At 35.7% G+C, this 7,124-nt stretch overlaps 1 pseudogene; it reads left to right on the forward strand.

The window, feature by feature from the left end:
- Window positions 1-603: 603 nt before the first annotated feature.
- Window positions 604-1,109, forward strand: LOC132008638 (small ribosomal subunit protein eS24-like; annotated as a pseudogene).
- Window positions 1,110-7,124: the final 6,015 nt, after the last annotated feature.

The following is a 7,124-nucleotide window of genomic DNA, read 5'->3' on the forward strand; positions in this document are numbered from 1 at the left end:
AAAGTACCCAAAGTTTTCACTTTGATTTACTAGATGATTTTATTTAAAGTCATTTACTTTGGTTCTTAAAGTCCTAAAATATCATATTTAATTTTCCTAATTACCAAAGTAATAAAAACCTATCTGGGAAATACAGAAAACATTAAAAGGCAAACTAAAAATTTAATTGTTATTTGATATTGAAGGCTTTGACTATAAAGAATTCTAGAATTGTTTTAACAAAAACATCTCCATTTCTATATTCCAAAAGACAAAAAAACCAATGCAGTCAAAATTGTTGAGTAAAAATTGAACCACTAAAATTAACAGGTCCAAAAAATAAAATTAGCACATACAAACCTGTAGATATCACACAAGTAAAGGTAAACCTTTGGAATAACAAAAGCAATATTTAAGTCTGTCTGTATAGTATTCTCTATATTGAGCCACTATGGTATGGCTTTAATGAATGTCTGAATATATTCTATTAGCCTTCTGGGAGATGTGGTGAGGTGGATCTTTCACAGAGAATGTCTCAAGATAGGTAACAGACTTCCCGGAAGTCATGACTCCCCAAGAACAAATAATGTTTGTTCAATAAAGATTGTAGATATAGGCTTGAAGCTCAGCCGCCATCAAGAACAACACAGTAACTATTTGGACCAGGAAGTTCATGAACAACCGACTACTTCAGTGCAAACAAAAGGTTATTGATGTCCTGCATCCTGGAAAGGCAACAGTACCTAAGACAGAAGTTCAGGAAAAACTAACCAAAATGTACAAGACCACACCAGATGTCATATTTGTATTTAGATTCAGAACCCATTTTGGTGGTGGCAAGACAACTGGTTTGGCATGATTTATGATTCCTTGGATTATGCAAAGAAAAATGAACCCAAACATAGACTTGCAAGACATGGTCTGAATGAGAAGAAAAAGACCTCAAGAAACCAGCGAAAAGAATGTAAGAACAGAATGAAGAAAGTCAGGGGGACTGCGAAAGCCAATGTTGGTGCTGGCAAAAAGTGAGCTGGAGATTGGACAACAGAAGGAGTAAAGATGCTGCAGTGGCTTTATCTGTGGTGATTGTGCAGATTTTTCATGAGAGGATTAATAAACTAAGAATGTTAAAAAAAGATTGTAGATTCATACATATATAACACATGCATGTATAAATGCAGATACATATAAATACAAACAGATAGACTTTATAATCTCCTCATTAAATCATTCCAAGACTTTGTTTTTTGATGTTGAAGAATTTTATTTTTTTCTTATGATGAAGTAAGAATTTACACACTTAAATTCAGGTATTGTCCTTTTACTTCCCAAGAACACAAATCTTTTATACATTAAGACACAGGTTAGATATAGATAAAACCACAAAAGGAGTAAATTATGTCTTTCACCTTGTCTTTTCTCATTTTTGGCTTACTCTTTTCTTTCTCATATCCAAGAATTTCCCAAAACCCTTTCCTCATAGTCCCAACCACTAAGGTGAAGAACAGATATCAGAATTAGTGAATGCTGAAAACCAAAGAAATTTTGTTTCAAGGAGTAAATTTAATGATAAAAATTGGGGCACAGTGATAATCTATTTAGAATGTATTAACTTCGGGGGCACCTGGGTGGCTCAGTTGCTGAGTATCTGCCTTCGGCTCAGGTCATGGTCCCAGAGTTCTGGGATCAAGTCCTTCATCAGGCTCTCTGCTCAGCAGGAAGCCTGCTTCTCCCTCTCCCCACTCCCCCTGCTTGTGTTCCCTCTCTTGCTGTGTCTCTCTCTGTTAAATAATAATAAATAAAATCTTTTTAAAAAGTAATAACTTTGAACATACTTGAAATTGTAACACAAAGACCACTGTTTAGTCTGGCTTCATGTAGGTCCAAGTAACAGTAACACTTCCCTCAAACACATGTTTCCTCAAGTAACATTGTAAGCCAGATGCCTGACCCAAATAATTTAAGGCAGTGACCAAGGCTCCAAAAGAGAAGGGCAGAGAGCCAAAAAGAAGCAGACCAAAAGAGTCTGGGTATACCTATGTGGACTCAAGTTCAGGAGCCTAGCAGACCTGTAAAGGACTTACAACATGGGGGAACATAATGTTGTAACTGGGAAAGGAAGCTTCAACTAATTCACCAACAGAGATGTGTACTACTGAAAGATGAATGTCAAAGAAAAGTAGTTTTCAACCCATAATTAAGGCAATTACTCAAAGCAAGTGAGATGTCAACCTAAACTAAGAAGTCAGGATTTGATACTACAAAACTGATGAGAACAAAGGAATTAGGGGTTTAAACTATTTACCTGAGTTGAAGTCTTGAGGAATCTAAAATAATGAGGAGTCAAAACATAAAGTCAAAAGGACTTGCACAAGGGGAATAAACTATGTGTACTCCATTGTTACAGCAATCCATGTGTTCTTGAAATATAATCCCATCAGCTATTGATGCATAACATACCATATCAAAACATTATGGCTTAAAATAACATACACAAATTATTTCTTACATTCTTTGGATTCATCTGACAATTCTTTTGGTCTTGGCTAGGTGAATGGGGCTGAATGGACTAGTGTAGCTTTACTTCTTGACTGGGATTTCTGGGACAACAATTTTCTCATTCACTTTCATCACACAGTGGGAAAAGGACTTCTAGCAGCAAGAGGTTAGTGACAAGGGGCCTCTGTTTATATTACATCTACCAACATACCACTGGCAAAAGCAAGTTGGTTGGCCAGACTCAGATTCAAATGGGACAAGCAATGCAAAAGGATGTACACGCAGGGATGGGAGACATTTGTGGCTGTTTTAAAATCTAACAGAACGTTCTAGAGTTAAAAGCAAAATTCAACTAGTCTTTTTTTCAACTAGTGTTTTAAGGAATAAAGAAGTTAACAAAAAGAATCTATATCCCATTTATTTCCTCAGTTTTGTTGGGCTTTACAGGAACCTTGTAACTTCAGAACCAGCGTCACCACTTGAACTTAAAGATAGCAAGAAAACCATAATCATCCAGCTAGAAGGCAGAGAATGTTTGCCGAACTCCCAAGATATTCCACAACTTGAGAATTGCATAAGACATTACTATTAGATTGGAAATAATTCCAAGCCCATTTTACAGATGGAAGTAACTCATAGAGTCAGTCATGGAAAAGTACCGTCTTTAGAATTGGGCACAATTTATAGGCATGTTTCTGAATTATTTTCCAAAATATTCATGACAATATTTCTTTTCAAGATCTTAAAGTAATCATACAATGCTGCTAAAGATACAGACCATTATGGGATAGTAAGGTTAGTATTTATTCATTTATTTTACTAAATATATTATACAAAATAATGATAATGTCTTTAGATAGGAGATACCATTCTCTTTACCTTGAGGTTAATTTGTTGGAATCTTCTGTCATTTGATGACTTCAACAATGCCTTGCACATAATCAGTTACAATCTCCACTACTATATCATTTCCATTATTGGGCTGGTAGAGTAGATGTCACACGTTAGCACTTATTTTAAATTTATATGTAAAATGTTCTGCACTAAAGACTTTTAGCATTCTGTAAGAATATTCAATTTGAATAATAGTAGCTTACAAATGCAGTTTTCTCTGCATCACTAAAAGGTAAATAACATCATTTGATTTCAATTAAATAAAGTGACAGTAAAATCTTTGTAAGCAAAAATATAACAATAAAAATACATTAGGATGGAAATTAATAGGCAAACCATAACTTGTGCTTTAGGATGCATTGTAATGAGTGTCAGCTGCTGCAATTGCATTTCTTAAAGTATAAAACAAACTTTATTCCCTAAATTCATGACGGAAAGAAATCCTGAAAAATTACAGTTCTTTGCAATGTCTAACTCCAACATGCTTCCAAGTAAGGAAGAGTTTGATTCAGATCAGGATTCAGAAAATATATAACACCTTGAAAGCAGATTCATACTAGCTAGAGGGAGATGAGCTAAAGCTAGATGAGAATCAACTGATTAGATCTCTAAATTACTCCCACTGTTTAATTCAATTCAATTAAATACATTCTCTAAACACCTCTGGTATTTTCAACAATTTTCCTTGGTCATTGCAAGAAACAGAAAAAAACTTAAGCAAGAGTTGTCATACTAGACTGGCACACTCTTATGTTATTCAGTCTTTTAGGGAAAGGGCACTTCCATCACTTTCTCAGAATCTGTGTCCCTATTTTAAAATTCTATGCAATTCTGAGATAGGTGCCATGTGCTCCCAGACTCATCTACCCAATAGATTCTATCCTTCCTTTCATCAGTGTGATCTTGAAGACCTGAAAGCTCTCTGTTGAGCTCAAGCTATACCTAGGGCACTAAGATATTCCTTTGAGGTTGCCAGTGGTCTCACTTGCCTAAACAGCTCTTAATAACTATTTCTTCTCTGGAAATGTTGCTTGCCCTCTGGCTTCCCTGCTGAAAATTAGAGACATGTTTCCTGTATATTCTGAGACTCCAAAACTTCTCCACTCTCACCATCTTCCTTCATACTTGGCTGGAAAAACTCTTTCTTGTTTTAGTGAAATCTCTTCCTCTTTGTGTTTATGATCAAGATATTTTTTCTATGTTCCAATACTCTCACATCTGTAGGATTAGGAAGATTCACAGGTGCCTTCTGTAATCCATCTTTTCCCAAATTCACTCAAAACAATAAGCACAAATCTGACTCCCTTATATAAAATGGATTGGGGTGGATTTGGTAAAGAAAAAATACAGGGATGAAATACCTAAAATATAATACCACACATACCCCTACACACACATAACTTTTGGGGGTAGTAGTAAGACTTAGAAATGATGCATGGCTTTAAGCCCCCCTTGCTCCCATCCCTTAACCTTCATCCCTTCTAAAACCTTCAGTTTGTTTCCTGGAGTCCATAGTCTCTCATGGTTCCTCTCCCCCTCTGATATCTCCCTTTTCATTTTTCTCTTCCTTCTCCTAATATCCTCCATGCTATTCCTTATGATCCACAAATAAGTGAAACCATATGTTAAGTGCCTTTCTCTGTTTGACTTATTTCACTAAGCATAATCTCCTCCAGTTCTGTCCACATTGAAGTAAAAGTTGGGTATTCATCCTTTCTGATGGCCTAAGTAATATTCTGTTGTATATATGGACCACATCTTCTTTATTCTTTCATCTATTGAAGGGAATCTCAGCTCTTTCCACAGTTTGGTTATTGTGGACATTGCTACTATGAACACAGGGGTGTATATGGCCCTTCTCTTTATTACATCTGTATCTTTGGGGTAAATACCCAGTAGTGTATTTGCTGGGTCATAGGGTAGCTCTATTTTTAACTTTTTGAGGAACCTCCGCACTGTTTTCCAAAGTGGCTATACCACCTTGCATTCCCACCAACAGTGTAAGAGGGGTCCCTTTTCTCCACAATCTCTCCAACATTTGTTGTTTCTTGCCTTGTCAATTTTTGCCATTCTAAATGGTATAAAGTGGTATCTTAATGGGGTTTTGATTTGAATTTCCCTGATGGCTAATGATGATGAACACTTTTTCATGTGTCTCTTAGCCCTCAACTTTATGGCCAACTAATCTTCAACAAAGCAGGAAAAAATATCCAATGGAAAAAAGACAGTCTCTTCAATAAATGGTGCTGGGAAAATTGGAGAGCTATATACAGCAGAATGAAACTCGACCATTCACTTATATGATACACAAAGATAAACTCTAAATGGATGAAATACCTCAGTGTGAGACTGGAATCCATCAAAGTCCTAGAGGAGAACTTAGGTGGTGACCTCTTTGACATTGACCACAGCAATGTCTTTCTAGACATATCTCCTAAGGCAAGGGAAACAAAAGCAAAAATGAACTTTTGGGACTTCATCAAGATAAAAAGCTTTTGCACAGCAAAGGAAACCATCAACAAAACAAGGAGGCAAACCAAGGAATGGGAGAAGATATTTGCAAATCACTCTACAGACAAAGGGCCGATATCCAAGATCTATAAAGAACTTTTCAAACTCAACGCCCAAAATACAAATAAGTCCAAAAATGGGCAGAAGACATGAACAGACCCTTCTCCAAAGAATACAAATGGTAATATGTTTTAGCAGCCTCCGCTAAGACAATCACTTTCTTTAAAAAAAAAAAAAAAAAAAAAAAAAAAAAGAAAAGAAAAGAAAAAAACTTTAATTATTTATTTGAAAGATAAGAGGGAAAGGGAGAACAAGCAGAGGGAGCAGCAGAGGGAGAGGGAGAATCAGGCTCTCCATCATGCAGGAAGCCTGATGCAGGGCTTGATCCCAGAACTCCAAGATCATGACCTGAGCTGAAGGCAGATGCTCAACTGACTGAGCCACCCAAGAGCCCCTAAAACAATCACTTTCTATTTATAGTCTCTCTGCTAACTATGTATATATAAAACCTAGACTTCCATTCTGAGATTTAGCCTTGATTTTATACTTTATATATACACATTTTGGAATCATTGGCAGATAAACTAATTAAATTTGTACAAGTGTATAAAATCACCCTAGGAGAGTATAGACTAAGCAGAGGATGAAAGAAATTTGAGAAAGAATCTGAAATCTAGAAAATAGTACTTATAAGATGTCAACACTATGTGGCCAGACAGGTAATTTGAATTCACTGCTTTTTTTTTTTTTTTCCCAGCTCTCTAGGAAGGCCATTTTATACATTGTTTCATTCAATCCCTAGCAGTGATATCTGTAATAATGGTATATGAACACAGAGTATACTCAAATATTTAGTGGGAATAATGTCTACCATAAATAAAAATTCAAGCAATCATCTGTATTATTTTCTTCAGATTTCAGTAAAGGCATAAAAAGAAAGACTGGTAAATATTTCCACTATCTTTTACACTTTCTGGCAGTAAGAAATTTTCACATTTATAAAACATCTGAGGGGCAGGGCTAAGCAGACATTCAGAATGGTTACAGGGCTTTTCAGGTTTTAAATGTCAGTGCTTTAAAGCTACTCCTAATCTCTCTTGAATCCAATAAATGAATAATAAATATTTGTAAGATTTTTTTTATGCATACCCTTACTAAAGCCATGCATTCTTTTAATAGAACTATGTATTTATAATGCTGATGACTGGTCAGAGAGAGAGTATTATGGGCAATCTCCTCTC

This window comes from Mustela nigripes, unplaced genomic scaffold (genome assembly GCF_022355385.1).
Source record: "Mustela nigripes isolate SB6536 unplaced genomic scaffold, MUSNIG.SB6536 HiC_scaffold_541, whole genome shotgun sequence".
In the NCBI taxonomy this organism is placed as follows: Eukaryota; Metazoa; Chordata; class Mammalia; order Carnivora; family Mustelidae; genus Mustela; species Mustela nigripes.